The sequence below is a fragment of the Pelophylax lessonae genome, assembly GCF_965119305.1.
Source record: "Pelophylax lessonae genome assembly, chromosome: 2".
Taxonomy (NCBI): Eukaryota; Metazoa; Chordata; class Amphibia; order Anura; family Ranidae; genus Pelophylax; species Pelophylax lessonae.
In genome coordinates, this window is record NC_138769.1 from 12,789,861 (window position 1) to 12,807,796 (window position 17,936).

Here is a 17,936-nt window from a genome sequence, read left to right on the forward strand (position 1 = left end):
GTTTTTATGATTGCTAAAACCAGCTTAATGTGAATAACTTTTGGTGTGATTTACCAAATGATCTGAAATTTTCAGAATATGTTGGAATAGATAGACTCTTCTATTGTGCCAAGTTTGGGGGAAATTGGTTCACATCTAAGCTCTTTTTTGTACGTTAAGCCACATTAAGCTCCCCAAAAAAAGAGCTTAATGTCCCCAGTTTTCCGTGTGGGAGACCAAAATTGATGAAACCTCCAGGATAGCTTATGGAAGTAAAGAACTTGGGCTGTGCAAAGTTTCAAGACAATTGGTTGAGGTTTAGGTACATTTTGGTACGTTAAGCTCTTTTCACATTAAGCCACGTGTATTTATGATTGCTAAAAACAGCTTAATGTGAATAACTTTTGGTGTGATTTACCAAATGATCTGAAATTTTCAGAATATGTTGGAATTGATAAACTCTTCTATTGTCCCAAGTTTGGGGGAAATTGGTTCACATCTAAGCTCTTTTTTGCACGTTAAGCCACATTAAGCTCCCCAAAAAAAGAGCTTAATGTCCCCAGTTTTCCGTGTGGGAGACCAAAATCGATGAAACCTCCAGGATAGCTTATGGAAGTAAAGAACTTGGGCTGTGCAAAGTTTCAAGACAATTGGTTGAGGTTTAGGCACATTTTGGTACGTTAAGCTCTTTTCACATTAAGCCACGTGTTTTTATGATTGCTAAAAACAGCTTAATGTGAATAACTTTTGGTGTGATTTACCAAATGATCTGAAATTTTCGAAATATGTTGGAATTGATAAACTCTTCTATTGTGCCAAGTTTGGGGGAAATTGGTTCACATCTAAGCTTTTTTTTGTACGTTAAGCCACATTAAGCTCCCCAAAAAAAGAGCTTAATGTCCCCAGTTTTCCGTGTGGGAGACCAAAATCGATGAAACCTCCAGAATAACTTTGGGAAGTGCAGAACTTGGGCTGTGCAAAGTTTCAAGACAATTGGTTGAGGTTTAGGCACATTTTGGTACATTAAGCTCTTTTCACATTAAGCTAAGGACATTAAATGTTTTAGTATTGTACAAAAAGAGCTTAATGTGAATAACTTTTGGTGTGATTTACCAAATGATCTGAAATTTTCAGAATATGTTGGAATAGATAGACTCTTCTATTGTGCCAAGTTTGGGGGAAATTGGTTCTCATCTAAGCTCTTTTTTGTACGTTAAGCCACATTAAGCTCCCCAAAAAAAGAGCTTAATGTCCCCAGTTTTCCGTGTGGGAGACCAAAATTGATGAAACCTCCAGGATAGCTTATGGAAGTAAAGAACTTGGGCTGTGCAAAGTTTCAAGACAATTGGTTGAGGTTTAGGTACATTTTGGTACGTTAAGCTCTTTTCACATTAAGCCACGTGTTTTTATGATTGCTAAAAACAGCTTAATGTGAATAACTTTTGGTGTGATTTACCAAATGATCTGAAATTTTCAGAATATGTTGGAATTGATAAACTCTTCTATTGTCCCAAGTTTGGGGGAAATTGGTTCACATCTAAGCTCTTTTTTGCACGTTAAGCCACATTAAGCTCCCCAAAAAAAGAGCTTAATGTCCCCAGTTTTCCGTGTGGGAGACCAAAATCGATGAAACCTCCAGGATAGCTTATGGAAGTAAAGAACTTGGGCTGTGCAAAGTTTCAAGACAATTGGTTGAGGTTTAGGCACATTTTGGTACGTTAAGCTCTTTTCACATTAAGCCACGTGTTTTTATGATTGCTAAAAACAGCTTAATGTGAATAACTTTTGGTGTGATTTACCAAATGATCTGAAATTTTCGAAATATGTTGGAATTGATAAACTCTTCTATTGTGCCAAGTTTGGGGGAAATTGGTTCACATCTAAGCTTTTTTTTGTACGTTAAGCCACATTAAGCTCCCCAAAAAAAGAGCTTAATGTCCCCAGTTTTCCGTGTGGGAGACCAAAATCGATGAAACCTCCAGAATAACTTTGGGAAGTGCAGAACTTGGGCTGTGCAAAGTTTCAAGACAATTGGTTGAGGTTTAGGCACATTTTGGTACATTAAGCTCTTTTCACATTAAGCTAAGGACATTAAATGTTTTAGTATTGTACAAAAAGAGCTTAATGTGAATAACTTTTGGTGTGATTTACCAAATGATCTGAAATTTTCAGAATATGTTGGAATAGATAGACTCTTCTATTGTGCCAAGTTTGGGGGAAATTGGTTCTCATCTAAGCTCTTTTTTGTACGTTAAGCCACATTAAGCTCCCCAAAAAAAGAGCTTAATGTCCCCAGTTTTCCGTGTGGGAGACCAAAATTGATGAAACCTCCAGGATAGCTTATGGAAGTAAAGAACTTGGGCTGTGCAAAGTTTCAAGACAATTGGTTGAGGTTTAGGTACATTTTGGTACGTTAAGCTCTTTTCACATTAAGCCACGTGTTTTTATGATTGCTAAAAACAGCTTAATGTGAATAACTTTTGGTGTGATTTACCAAATGATCTGAAATTTTCAGAATATGTTGGAATTGATAAACTCTTCTATTGTCCCAAGTTTGGGGGAAATTGGTTCACATCTAAGCTCTTTTTTGCACGTTAAGCCACATTAAGCTCCCCAAAAAAAGAGCTTAATGTCCCCAGTTTTCCGTGTGGGAGACCAAAATCGATGAAACCTCCAGGATAGCTTATGGAAGTAAAGAACTTGGGCTGTGCAAAGTTTCAAGACAATTGGTTGAGGTTTAGGCACATTTTGGTACGTTAAGCTCTTTTCACATTAAGCCACGTGTTTTTATGATTGCTAAAAACAGCTTAATGTGAATAACTTTTGGTGTGATTTACCAAATGATCTGAAATTTTCGAAATATGTTGGAATTGATAAACTCTTCTATTGTGCCAAGTTTGGGGGAAATTGGTTCACATCTAAGCTTTTTTTTGTACGTTAAGCCACATTAAGCTCCCCAAAAAAAGAGCTTAATGTCCCCAGTTTTCCGTGTGGGAGACCAAAATCGATGAAACCTCCAGAATAACTTTGGGAAGTGCAGAACTTGGGCTGTGCAAAGTTTCAAGACAATTGGTTGAGGTTTAGGCACATTTTGGTACATTAAGCTCTTTTCACATTAAGCTAAGGACATTAAATGTTTTAGTATTGTACAAAAAGAGCTTAATGTGAATAACTTTTGGTGTGATTTACCAAATGATCTGAAATTTTCAGAATATGTTGGAATAGATAGACTCTTCTATTGTGCCAAGTTTGGGGGAAATTGGTTCACATCTAAGCTCTTTTTTGTACGTTAAGCCACATTAAGCTCCCCAAAAAAAGAGCTTAATGTCCCCAGTTTTCCGTGTGGGAGACCAAAATTGATGAAACCTCCAGGATAGCTTATGGAAGTAAAGAACTTGGGCTGTGCAAAGTTTCAAGACAATTGGTTGAGGTTTAGGTACATTTTGGTACGTTAAGCTCTTTTCACATTAAGCCACGTGTTTTTATGATTGCTAAAAACAGCTTAATGTGAATAACTTTTGGTGTGATTTACCAAATGATCTGAAATTTTCAGAATATGTTGGAATTGATAAACTCTTCTATTGTCCCAAGTTTGGGGGAAATTGGTTCACATCTAAGCTCTTTTTTGCACGTTAAGCCACATTAAGCTCCACAAAAAAAGAGCTTAATGTCCCCAGTTTTCCGTGTGGGAGACCAAAATCGATGAAACCTCCAGGATAGCTTATGGAAGTAAAGAACTTGGGCTGTGCAAAGTTTCAAGACAATTGGTTGAGGTTTAGGCACATTTTGGTACGTTAAGCTCTTTTCACATTAAGCCACGTGTTTTTATGATTGCTAAAAACAGCTTAATGTGAATAACTTTTGGTGTGATTTACCAAATGATCTGAAATTTTCGAAATATGTTGGAATTGATAAACTCTTCTATTGTGCCAAGTTTGGGGGAAATTGGTTCACATCTAAGCTTTTTTTTGTACGTTAAGCCACATTAAGCTCCCCAAAAAAAGAGCTTAATGTCCCCAGTTTTCCGTGTGGGAGACCAAAATCGATGAAACCTCCAGAATAACTTTGGGAAGTGCAGAACTTGGGCTGTGCAAAGTTTCAAGACAATTGGTTGAGGTTTAGGCACATTTTGGTACATTAAGCTCTTTTCACATTAAGCTAAGGACATTAAATGTTTTAGTATTGTACAAAAAGAGCTTAATGTGAATAACTTTTGGTGTGATTTACCAAATGATCTGAAATTTTCAGAATATGTTGGAATAGATAGACTCTTCTATTGTGCCAAGTTTGGGGGAAATTGGTTCACATCTAAGCTCTTTTTTGTACGTTAAGCCACATTAAGCTCCCCAAAAAAAGAGCTTAATGTCCCCAGTTTTCCGTGTGGGAGACCAAAATTGATGAAACCTCCAGGATAGCTTATGGAAGTAAAGATCTTGGGCTGTGCAAAGTTTCAAGACAATTGGTTGAGGTTTAGGCACATTTTGGTACGTTAAGCTCTTTTCACATTAAGCCACGTGTTTTTATGATTGCTAAAAACAGCTGAATGTGAATAACTTTTGGTGTGATTTACCAAATGATCTGAAATTTTCAGAATATGTTGGAATTGATAAACTCTTCTATTGTGCCAAGTTTGGGGGAAATTGGTTCACATCTAAGCTCTTTTTTGTACGTTAAGCCACATTAAGCTCCCCAAAAAAAGAGCTTAATGTCCCCAGTTTTCCGTGTGGGAGACCAAAATTGATGAAACCTCCAGGATAGCTTATGGAAGTAAAGAACTTGGGCTGTGCAAAGTTTCAAGACAATTGGTTGAGGTTTAGGCACATTTTGGTACGTTAAGCTCTTTTCACATTAAGCCACGTGTTTTTATGATTGCTAAAAACAGCTTAATGTGAATAACTTTTGGTGTGATTTACCAAATGATCTGAAATTTTCAGAATATGTTGGAATTGATAAACTCTTCTATTGTGCCAAGTTTGGGGGAAATTGGTTCACATCTAAGCTCTTTTTTGCACGTTAAGCCACATTAAGCTCCCCAAAAAAAGAGCTTAATGTCCCCAGTTTTCCGTGTGGGAGACCAAAATCGATGAAACCTCCAGGATAGCTTATGGAAGTAAAGAACTTGGGCTGTGCAAAGTTTCAAGACAATTGGTTGAGGTTTAGGCACATTTTGGTACGTTAAGCTCTTTTCACATTAAGCCACGTGTTTTTATGATTGCTAAAAACAGCTTAATGTGAATAACTTTTGGTGTGATTTACCAAATGATCTGAAATTTTCGAAATATGTTGGAATTGATAAACTCTTCTATTGTGCCAAGGTTGGGGGAAATTGGTTCACATCTAACCTTTTTTTTGTACGTTAAGCCACATTAAGCTCCCCAAAAAAAGAGCTTAATGTCCCCAGTTTTCCGTGTGGGAGACCAAAATCGATGAAACCTCCAGAATAACTTTGGGAAGTGCAGAACTTGGGCTGTGCAAAGTTTCAAGACAATTGGTTGAGGTTTAGGCACATTTTGGTACATTAAGCTCTTTTCACATTAAGCTAAGGACATTAAATGTTTTAGTATTGTACAAAAAGAGCTTAATGTGAATAACTTTTGGTGTGATTTACCAAATGATCTGAAATTTTCAGAATATGTTGGAATAGATAGACTCTTCTATTGTGCCAAGTTTGGGGGAAATTGGTTCACATCTAAGCTCTTTTTTGTACGTTAAGCCACATTAAGCTCCCCAAAAAAAGAGCTTAATGTCCCCAGTTTTCCGTGTGGGAGACCAAAATCGATGAAACCTCCAGGATAGCTTTGGGAAGTGTAGAACGTGGGCTGTGCAAAGTTTCAGGACAATTGGTTGAGGTTAAGGCACATTTTGGTACATTAAGCTCTTTTTATATTAAGCCGTGGACATTAAACGTTTTAGTATTGTAAAAAAATAGCTTAATGTGAATAACTTTTGGTGTGATTTACCAAATGAGCTAAAAATTTTAGACTATCTTAGCATCAATAGAGTCTTCTATTGTGTGAAGTTTGGGGGAAATTGGTTAACATCTAAGCTTTTTTTTGTACGTTAAGCCACATTAAGCTCCCCAAAAAACAAGCTTAATGTCCCTTGTTTGCCTCCTGGAAGACCAAACTACATGAAACTTCTAGGGTATATTAGGAAAGTTAAAAACTTAGTCTGTGCAAAGTTTCAGGGCAATTGATTATGGTTTAGGCACTTTATTACACATTAAGCTACATTAAGCCATTTTCACATTAAATGTTTTAGTATGTCCCGGTTTACCACAATATATTGTAATGTGTCAGTGCAGTTTTACTGCAGTATATTGTAGTGTGTCTGTGTAATAAGTATTCAAGTTAAAGTGCACCAAACACCACTTATCATTGATCAAAATGCATCCACATACACATTTTCCCATCTTTATTACATTTTCTTAATGAGCCCCCCCCCCCCCCCCACCATCATGTCTTAGAGGCCAACAAGGAGATGCAGACATTCCCATTGCACTGTGAGGGGGCCGAAAGCGTATGTGCCCACAGGCAAAGGTGGACATGGCCTGTCCTCAGGTAGGGCATCATTTCCTCTGCTTAGTGAAGTTGCCCATGCTATCCAGCCACAGCATGCAGAGGAGGTGGTAGACTGGCTTACTAAACCATCCTCATCTTCCATCACCCAATCAGGGACTAGTGCGCAGTCCAGTGCAGCTGCCAGGGTTGCTTATTCTTCCTCCTTGTCCACAGCTTCTCCTGACATAGCCCCAGCAACAGGCATGAAGGAGTCAGCTGAGTTATTTGAAAACAGGGTCAGCCACTTGCTCCTTGACAATGCATAACCATGACTTGATTCATCAGCAGTACGCCTATAGGGTTACGGTGTGAAGGCACCACCGACACCTAAAGCCCAATTGTGCATACACCTACACATTTCCCCATCTTTATTACATTTTCTTAATGAGCCCCCCCACCATCATGTCTGGGAGGCCAAAAAGGAGAGGCAGACATTCTCATGGCACTGTGAGGGAGCCAGCACTGTATGTACCCAGAGGCAAAGGTTGACGTGGTCTGTCCTCAGGCAGGGCATCATTTCCTCTGTTTAGTAATGTTGCCCATGCTATCCAGCCACAGCATGCAGAGGAGGTGGTAGACTGGCTTACTAAACCATCCTCATCTTCCTCATCCTCCATTACCCAATCAGAGACTAGTGCGCAGTCCAGTGCAGCTGCCAGGGTGGCTTATTCTTCCTCCTTGTCCACAGCTTCCCCTGCCATAGCCCCAGCAACAGTCATGAAGGAGTCAGCTGAGTTATTTGAACACAGGGTCAGCCACTTGCAGTTCCCCAAGCCGTTGTTTACAAAATAAAGAAAGCTTGAATAAAAAATGTCATTTTTTTGGCTTTATAAATGTTGTTATTGCTGCAGCAGGTTCTTTACACGGTACAAATGCGCCACTTTAAAATAATTTTTCTTTTTTTGTTTGTTATTTCTCATTTTTATGCTTTTACTTTAAGCATCAGTAAATCACTGCTCATTTAAAAATTATGTTTTTTACAAACTTTTTTTTCATTGATACACATCCCCCAGGGCAGTATCTGGACCCCCTATCCTTTGTATGTCCAATTACTTGCATGTAACCCTTCAAAATGGGCACTTTTGATTTTTTCAGTTCGGGTCCCATAGACTTCAATGGGGTTCGTTATTCGGTTCCGAACTTTTGCAATGTTTGAAAGTTCTGCCGCCAGCTAAACAGGGGGTCGTTCGGCCCATCTCCATTCCATTATTAGCCAGGATTGTTATTATTATTATTATTATTATACTAGATTGGCACCAGCAGTTTGCACAGCACTTTACAACATGAGGGCAGACAGTACAGTTACAATACAATTCAATGCAAGAGGAATCAGAGGGCCCTGCTCATTAGAGCTTACAATCTAGGAGGGAAGATCAAGTGATGCAAAAGGTAATAGCTCTGGGGGATGAGCTGACTGAGAAAATAAAAGTACAGTTGTTAGGTGGGGCCAGAATAGGTTTCTCTGAAGAGGAGGGTTTTCAGGGATCGTCTAAAAGCGAACAGACTAGGAGATAGTCAGACAGTTTGGAGTAGGGAGTTCCATAGGGTGGGAGAAGCTTGGGAAAAGTCCTGGAGGCGAGCATGGGAGCAGGTGACGAGCGAGCTAAAGAGCAGGAGGTCTTAGGAGGAACAAAGAGGACGATTAGGTTGATATTTTGAGACTAGTGTAGTGATATAGCTGGGGGCCGAGTTTTGGATGGCTTTGTAAGTTATTGTTGGTATTTTGAGTTTAATTAGTTGGGTGAGTGGCAGCCAGATAAGGGATTGGCAGAGAGGGGTGGAGGACACTGAACGGAAGCTAGTAGAGGGATTGGCAGAGAGGGGTGGAGGACACTGAATGGAAGCCAGTGGAGGGATTGGCAGAGAGGATGGAGGACACTGAATGGAAGCCAGTTGAGGGAATAGCAGAGAGGGGTAGAGGACACTGAATGGAAGCCAGTTGAGGGATTGGCAGAGAGGGGGGGACACTGAATGGAAGCCAGTGGAGGGATTGGCAGAGAGGGGGGGGGACACTGAATGGAAGCCAGTGGAGGGATTGGCAGAGAGGGGTAGCAGATGCTGAGCGGTTGGTAAGGTGGATGAGCCTGGCAGCAGCATTCATGAAGGACAGAAGGGGGATCACCTATGTAGAGGTAAGCTAATGAGGAGAGAGTTGTAGTAGTTGAGGCGGGAGTTGACCAGGGAGTGGAATAGAAGCTTTGTGGTAGGAAGGGAAGTATTTTGGATATGTTGCGGAGGTTGAGGCAGCAAGGTTCAGAGTCCAGGATAACACCTAGCACCCTTGCATGTGGGGACGGGCTGATAGTAGTGCTATTGCTCTTGACAGAGAAGTCAGGGGAAGGGGCACGTGGGGGAGGACAATTTAGATTACATTTTCAGTTTTGGACAGGTTTAGTTTGAGGAAGTGATGTGACATCCCGACAGATATGTCTCTTAGTAAACTAGTGATACGTGAAGAGACTGACGGAGTGGGCTGAGGGGTAGAGAGATAGATTTGGGTGTTGTCAGTGAAGAGGTATTGGAAGCCACGGGGGAAATTAGCTGACTCAGGGAGGAGGTGTAGATTGAGAATAGGAGAGGTCCAAGAACCGAGCCTCGGGGGACCCTGACAGAGAAAGGAAGAGGAGGAAGTAGAAATGTAAGTAACCCAAAACGTGTGGTTGGATACAAAGGTTGAGAACCAACAAAGAGTACAATCACAGAGACCAAAGACGTGGAGATTTTTGAGAAGGCGGGAGTGGTCCACTGTGTCAAAGGCAGCAGAGTGGTCCAGGAGTAGAAGTACAGATAGTGTCCATTGGATTTAGCTGTTAGTAAATGGTTTGTGAGTTTTAGGAGAGCAGTTTCCGTGGAGTATTGAGGGCGGAATCCAGACTGAAGGAGATCAAGAAGGTTATTCTTGCCAGAATGGTCGATCAGGGGGGTGTAGACCAGACATTCAAGGAATTTCCATAATAAGGGGAGCAAGGAGATGGGGTGTAGATTGTTAAGATTGGTGGGGTCTAGTGAGGGCTTTTTAAGTATGGAGGTGACTAGCGCATGTATTAGAGAGGTTCCTCCAGAGTAGGGATGAAACAAATGTACCTGGGTTTGTTTTAAGCAGGTTTCGGCAAACATTACTAAATGTAATGTGTTGTATTCGAAACACAACTGAAGTCAATGAGAGCTGAGTGTTAAACAACTATAATGGCCATTTTCTAGGCTAATAGGCAAGGGATTGTAAAACAAATAACATTGGGGGGAACTGGACTTGAACCATATGTAGCACCCTCTAGTGTGTGCTAGAAGTAGTTGTTAGTGTAGGAAAATTTAGCTTGGCTGAGGGCCAGGCTTGGGTTGAGAATCTGGGTCAGGATTTAGTGACTCAGGAGCTAGATGATTCATTTGGCAGCTCTCTCTGACACTTCCCCCTGGTCTGGAAATTGGTAGAAGCTTTCAGAGCTGGAGGGTGGGAGAAAAGTGGGGCTGCCATGCATATTTTTGAGGACCTTAACCAATCTCCAGCAAAAAAGAGGCTGGACCAGGCCAGCAGGGGCAGTCAGGTGGAAGTTGGAGATGGAGTCCGGAGGAGGCTGTCACGGCCAACGAGGGTGCCCTCTAGTCTGGGATGGGCTGGTGACCTCGGGCCTGGGGTTTGGGTGCTGGAATATTTCCCCTAAAAGACACAGAGGAAACCCTTCCTGGAGCCACAGGAGCAAAGGCAATGAGAAAGGACAGCAGGAGCAGGTCAGCTTGTCTGGGAGATCTCCTGAGAGGCAGCTGGGTGGGCTGGTGGTGAATATCAGTCTGGAGGACTGTGGGGAAAAGTTAGCCTAGAGGGCTAGTGAAAGGGGCAGCTGCAGCCAGGCGGGTTGGCAGTGCCTGAAGGGGTGGTGCTGGGATCAGTAGACACAGGAGGAATGTAAGCTGGACATTGAACTTATGCTACACATCTAAGGGGCTTCGGGTTCCTACCTGTAATGGGCTAACTGCTTGATCTAACTGAGTGACTGTTGGATATTCACAGTGTTCCAGCTGGGATCTGTAAGCAAGTAAGTGCCGGAGGAAGAAGAGGAGCTGTATATAGAGACTGTATATATTGAAAGAGTTGTCCCTGAAGTTTTGTTCTGAAGTTGAATGGGCATCCCATAATCTTCCAACCCTATTCAAGTTGTTATCCCTCAATAAATAACAAAATCAAAGTCATTGACTCTTCTCTGACAGTAAGTGCCTGGCTGTGTAGGGTGAGGGATCCCAGTATACTTGTTCCCTAGGGGATGCGCTACACATATAAGGCCACATACGCCCACCATGGGAAGCCCCCTCCCCCATTGATGAGATCAAGGGCCTTTTCCTGGCAACCCTGGGTTGGTGGTTGTGGGGGTCTGCAGGCAAGCGGGTAAATGGAATGGGGAACCTTTAACAATAAGGGATCCACAAGGTTTAGGAGTGTCTATGGGAATGTTTGACCATTCTTTCATTTGTGAGGTCAATCACTGAAGTTGGGCGAGAAGGCCCGGCTTGCAGTCTCTGCTCTAATTCATCCCAGAGGTGTTCCATCGGGTTGGGATCAGGACTCTGTGCAGGCCAGTCAGGTTCCTCCACCCCAAACTCACTCATCCATGTCCTTGTGGACCTTGCTTTGTTCACAAAGCAAGGTCCATAAAGACATGGATGAGCGAGTTTGGGGTGGAGGAATTTGACCAACCTGCAGAAAGTCCTGATCTCAACCTGATAGAACACCTCTGGGATGAGTTAGCGATGGGACTACGAGCCAGGCCTTCTCGCCCACATCAGTTTCTGACCTCGCAAATGAAAGAATGGTCAAACATTCCCATAGACACTCCTAAACCTTGTGGACAGCCTTCCCAGAAGGGTTGAAGCTGCTATAACTACAAAGGGTGGGCCAATTTAATATTGAACCCTACAGACTAAGAATGGGATGTCATTAACCACTTCCTGACCACCCGCCGCCTTTTTACTGCGGAAGGGTGGCCCCCATTATTTTCCAGCAACAAAAATATGTAGAAGAAAACACATTGGCCTAAAATGTTAAAAAATGTTGATTTTTAAAAAAATTTTTGAGAATGTCATATAGCAGAATGTGAAAAATATTTTTTTTTTTTTTTTCAGAATTGTCGTTTCTTTTTGTTTCTAGTGCAAAAAATAAAAATCGCTCAGGTGATCAAATATCTCCAAAATAAAGTACTATTTGTGGGAAAAAAAGGACGTCAATTTTATTTGGGTTCAGCATCGCACGACCGTGCAATAGTCCATTAAAGTAACGCAGTGCCGAATCGCAAAATAGGGCCTGGTCATTAAGGGGGGGAAATCCTTCCAGTCTTAACCACTTAACGTCTAGCCACGTAGATCTACATCGGCTGACTTTGCGGGGTTATACCGGGATGGTGCCTCTAGCTAGAGGCATCATCCCGGTACCGTGGTTTGAAGCCGACGGTCGGCTTTCCGTCGGTAACGACCGATGCGGCTCGGGAGCCTCTCGATGGTTACCAGGGGGGGGGACGTCCCCCCCCTCCGCCGCCTTCCGTGGCTTTGCTCGGGGCTCCCGTCCCACTGGGAGCCCCGAGCACCCAGCCGGCACGTCCGCCGGCTGGATGGAGTCCCGATGAATGCCGGAAATGGCATCGATCGGGTCTCCGATGACGTAACCTGGAGGCGGCGTCCATGACGTCACTTCCGGGTTACTGTGCTGCAAAAGGCGGCAGATTTGAAAAAACGGCTGTATGCAAAAATGCCGTTTTCGGCGTTTTGCATACAGGGAAGTGCAGTGGAGGGGTCTAGGGTCTTTTAGACCCTCGATCTCTCCATAAAGAGTACCTGTCACTACATATTGGTGTCACAAGGGATGTTTACATTGCTTGTGACAGCAATAAAAGTGATCAGATTTTTTTTTTTTTTTAAAACCTGTAATAAAGTTAAAAAAAAAGAAAAAATAAATAGGAAAAAAAAAAAATTTAGCCGCCCCTGTCACCATTAGCTCGCGCACAAAAAAAAACGTATACGCAAGTCGAGCCGCGAATGAAATCGCTCTTCAAACCCCACATGTGAGGTATCGCCGCGATTGCCAGAGCGTGGGCAATAATTAAAAAAAAGATCTACACTCTAACTCTAAACTGGTAACCGTTAAATAAATTTAAAGCGTCGCAGATTGAGATCTCTATTGACCGTAGTTTGTCGCCATCCCACGGGGGGGGCACAATTTTAAACCGTAACATGTTAGGTATCTATTTACTCAGCGTGACATCATCTTTCACAATATACAAAGAAAATGGGCTAACTTTACTGTTTAGTATTTTTTAATACTAATACTTAAGTCTCTGATGAGACCAAGATAAACTTATTTGGGTCAGATGGTGTCAAGCGTGTGTGGCGGCAACCAGGTGAGGAGTACAAAGACAAGTGTGTCTTGCCTACAGTCAAGCATGGTGGTGGGAGTGTCATGGTCTGGGGCTGCATGAGTGCTGCCGGCACTGGGGAGCTACAGTTCATTGAAGGAACCATGAATGCCAACATGTACTGTGACATACTGAAGCAGAGCATGATCCCCTCCCTTCAGAGACTGGGCTGCAGGGCAGTATTCCAACATGATAACGACCCCAAACACACCTCCAAGATGACCACTGCCTTGCTAAAGAAGCTGAGGATAAAAGTGATGGACTGGCCAAGCATGTCTCCAGACCTAAACCCTATTGAGCATCTGTGGGGCATCCTCAAACGGAAGGTGGAGGAGCGCAAGGTCTCTAACATCCACCAGCTCTGTGATGTCATCATGGAGGAGGGGAAGAGGACTCCAGTGGCAACCTGTGAAGCTCTGGTGATCTCCATGCCCAAGAGGGTTAAGGCAGTGCTGGAAAATAATGGTGGCCACACAAAATATTGACACTTTGGGCCCAATTTGGACATTGTCACTTAGGGGTGTACTCACTTTTGTTGCCAGTGGTTTAGACATTAATGGCTGTGTGTTGAGTTATTTTGAGGGGACAGCAAATTTTTTCCAAAAAAATGGCGTTTTAAAGACCGCTGCGCAAATACCGCGTGACAAAAATTTTTGCAATGACCGACATTTTATTCTCCAGAGTCTTTGCTAAAAAATATATATATAATGTTTGGGGGTTTTAAGTAGTTTTATAGCAAAAAATACTGATTTAAACTTGTGAACAAAAAGTGTCAAAAATAGGCTTAGTGGTAAAGTGGTTAAAGTTCATGTGCGTGTAAAGGCAGGCGTCCCAATACTTTTGGTAATATAATGTAGATGATGTAGATCCATGTCAATTACAGTGCCAAACAAAAATTTAAAAAATACCGCTGACTGACACATACTATATGACCAACCCCAACAACTGCTCATGCCCAATGACCACTAAAAGAAGGAGACAGGAACTCCTAAGTGACTTCATTGTCCATTTGTGGACACTGTCATTGCCCAAATATGGTCATGTGGCCACATTTGGACAATGATGTCCGAGGGATTTCCATCGCTTCGGCAGGGATTCCTGTACAGTAAATTACCAGAGCCAGTTGATGTCACTGGTTGCTAAGGATGTAGAACGTTTCAGAAAGGCTGTTCTACATTTTTCCTGCTTGTTGGTAAGTGGGCAAAGTAGAGCAGCTCGTTGCTCATCTTGACATTATCTTTCACACCCCAGCAATAAATCTGTACCTCCAGGTATGATATATGTATATATTTTTTAAGGCTTTGAACATGGTGTCATGTCAGGATGGAGGAAGTTGGCTTCACATTTGCAGATAAGAACATCAAACGAGTCCCCGATATAGAATTTATCTTACATTTCCTTATGGGTCATTTGCATAACGACACATACATTAATGGGTGGCTGGTTAGTTGTCCGTTTCATAATGAATAAAATGAAAAAATATCCCATGAGGAACCTGCACAATGTGCACAGGCTCACTAAAATTGGACACAGAAGATTGAAAAATGTTCCCTGGTCTGATGAGACTGGATTTCAGCGGCGACATTCATATGGTGGGATCAGAATTTGGCGTAAACAACATGAAAGCATGGCTCCATCTTGTCTTGTATCAATGGTTCAGGCTGGTGGTGTCATGGTGTGGGGGGGATATTTTCTTGGCACACTTTGGGCCCCTTAGTAGCAACTGAGCATCATTTAAACACCACGCCCTACCTGAGTATTGTCGCTGACCATGTCCATCCCTTTATGACTACAGTGTCCCCATCTTCTGATGGCTCCTTCCAGCAGGATAATGCACCATGTCACAAAGCTCCAATCATCTCACCACTGGTTTCTTCACCATGACAATGAGGTCACTGTCCTCCAATGGCCTCCACACTCACCAGATCAGGTCACTGTCCTCCAATGGCCTCCACACTCACCAGATCAGGTCACTGTCCTCCAATGGCCTCCACACTCACCAGATCAGGTCACTGTGCTCCAATGGCCTCCACACTCACCACATCTCATCCAATAGAGCACCTTTGGGATGTGGTGGAACGGGAGATTGGCATCGTGGATGTGCAGCCGACAAATCTGCAGCAACTGCGTGATGCTATCATGTCACTATGGAGGAAAATCTCTGAGGAATGTTTCCAACATCTTGTTGTATCTATGCCACCAAGAATGAAGGCAAAATGGGGTCCAACCCATTACTAGTAAGGTGTACCCAATAAAGTGGCCAGTGAGTGTATATACAGTATCTAACAAAAGTGAGTACACCCCTCACATTTTTGTAAACATTTTATTATATATTTTCATGTGACAACACTGAAGAAATGACACTTTGCTACAATGTAAAGTAGTGAGTGTACAGCTTGTATAACAGTGTAAATTTACTGTCCCCTCAAAATAACTCAACACACAGCCATTAATGTCTAAACTACTGGCAACAAAAGTGAGTACACCCCTAAATGACAATGTCCAAATTGGGCCCAATTAGCCATTTTTACCCTCCCCAGTGTCATGTGACTCGTTAGTGTCCCAAGGTCTCAGGTGTGAATGGGGGTCAGGTGTGTTAAATTTGGTGTTATCGCTCTCACTCTCTCATACTGGTCACTGGAAGTTCAACATGGCACCTCATGGCAAAGAACTCTCTGAGGATCTGAAAAAAAAAAGAATTGTTGCTCTACATAAAGATGGCCTAGGCTATGAGAAGGTTGCCTAGACCCTGAAACTGAGCTGCAGCACGGTGGCCAAGACCATACAGCGGTTTAACAGGACAGGTTCCACTCAGAACAGGCCTCGCCATGGTCAACCAAAGAAGATGAGTGCACATGCTCAGCGTCATATCCAGGGGTTGTCTTTGGGAAATAGACGTATGAGTGCTGCCAGCATTGCTGCAGAGGTTGAAGGGGTGGGGGGTCAGCCTGTCAGTGCTCAGACCATACGCCGCACACTGCATCAAATTGGTCTGCATGGCTGTCGTCCCAGAAGGAAGCCTCTTCTAAAGATGATGCACAAGAAAGCCCATAAACAGTTTGCTGAAGACAAGCAGACTAAGGACATGGATTACTGGAACCATGTCCTGTGGTCTGATGAGACCAAGATAAACGTATTTGGTTCAGATGGTGTCAAGCGTGTGTGGCGGCAACCAGGTGAGGAGTACAAAGACAAGTGTGTCTTCCCTACAGTCAAGCATGGTGGTGGGAGTGTCATGGTCTGGGGCTGCATGAGTGCTGCCAGCACTGGGGAGCTACAGTTCATTGAGGGAACCATGAATGCCAACATGTACTGTGACATACTGAAGCAGAGCATGATCCCCTCCCTTCAGAGACTGGGCCGCAGGGCAGTATTCCAACATGATAATGACCCCAAACACACCTCCAAGACAACCACTGCCTTGCTAAAGAAGCTGAGGGTAACGGTGATGGACTGGCCAAGCATGTCTCCAGACCTAAATCCTATTGAGCATCTGTGGGGCATCCTCAAACAGAAGGTAGAGGATCTCTAACATCCACCAGCTCTGTGATGTCATCATGGAGGAGTGGAAGAGGACTCCAGTGGCAACCTGTGAAGCTCTGGTGAACTCCATGCCCAAGAGGGTTAAGGCAGTGCTGGAAAAAAAATGGTGGCAACACAAAATATTGACATTTTGGGGCCAATTTGGACATTGTCACTTAGGGGTGTACAAACCTTTGTTGCCAGCGGTTTAGACATTAATGGCTGTGTTGAGTTATTTTGAGGGGACAGTAAATTTACACTGTTATACAAGCTGTACACTCACTACTTTACATTGTAGCAAAGTGTCATTTCTTCAGTGTTGTCACATGAAAAGATAGAATAAAATATTTACAAAAATGTGAGGGGTGTACTTACTTTTGTGATATACTGTATGTATATTCAGAAAAGTAGGTAAACCACACCAGAATGCAGCAATTGGTTGACAATGGGGCTGACCCAGACTGGACCAAGATTTCAGCACTCAAAGTTTCTTTATTGTAGTCAAAGCTCAAATAGTGTTGCAGAAGAAACAGTTTTGGGAAACACTATTAGTAACAATGTAACTAATGCAGGAATTGTCTGCGATATCTCACATTTTCTGGGAATTTCCCGTCCTTCGCCCTTTCTTGTCTAAGATAGATAAACGAATCCTTCAGTTTACCTCGGTGGATTTGGGGTCAAACTACAGCTACCTCCTCCACAATAATGATGTTCCACTGAAACATTAAAAAACATCACCCAACTACTTAGTGTGATTCTGAGAGCCGGTTCACACTGCCGCGACCACTAAAGTCGCCTCATAAGGGACGACTTCTAGCGCGACTTCGGCGCGACTTCAGTGCGACTTGCGCGAGACGACTTTGTAGGACTTTGTGGGGAATGAGAAATCCGCGCTTTTGGACGGAGAATGTGGCTGCAGCCTACCTCAAAACACAGCCCGAAGGCTATATTGAGAAAGTATGGGTACAGTGAGGTAAAGTGGCGCTGCCTAATATAAAGTGCTAAAGAAATGGAATGTTATCAAGTGTAAAGTGCTATAGTGTTATTTGAAAGCAAAAGACCAATTGCCGGCAATGATACAAATTGTCCATCGGTTTGGTGTACTAAAGTGTTCAAGTGCAAATATAACCGCTTGCCGACCGCCGCAAGTAAATTTACTGCGGCGGTCAGCCCCTGCCAGGCAGAGTGACGTTAATTAACGTCACTAGCCTGGGAGGGTCTGGGGAGCGAGTGCGCGCCCGCGGAGGCGCGGTCACGGACCCCCCGCGCGTGTGACCCGCGGACCCGATGTCCGCCGGCCACTCTGCGATCGGCGGGGGAGAGGGAGAAAGTCAGGCAGCTAGTGTAAACAAGCTGCCTGTCATTCTCCTCGGTGTAAAGACACTGATCACACGGATCTACTATGTAGATCCGTTGATCAGTGTCCTTACATCTCAAGCCACAGCCAATCACAGTAGAAAGCACGCCCCTAGGGACACAC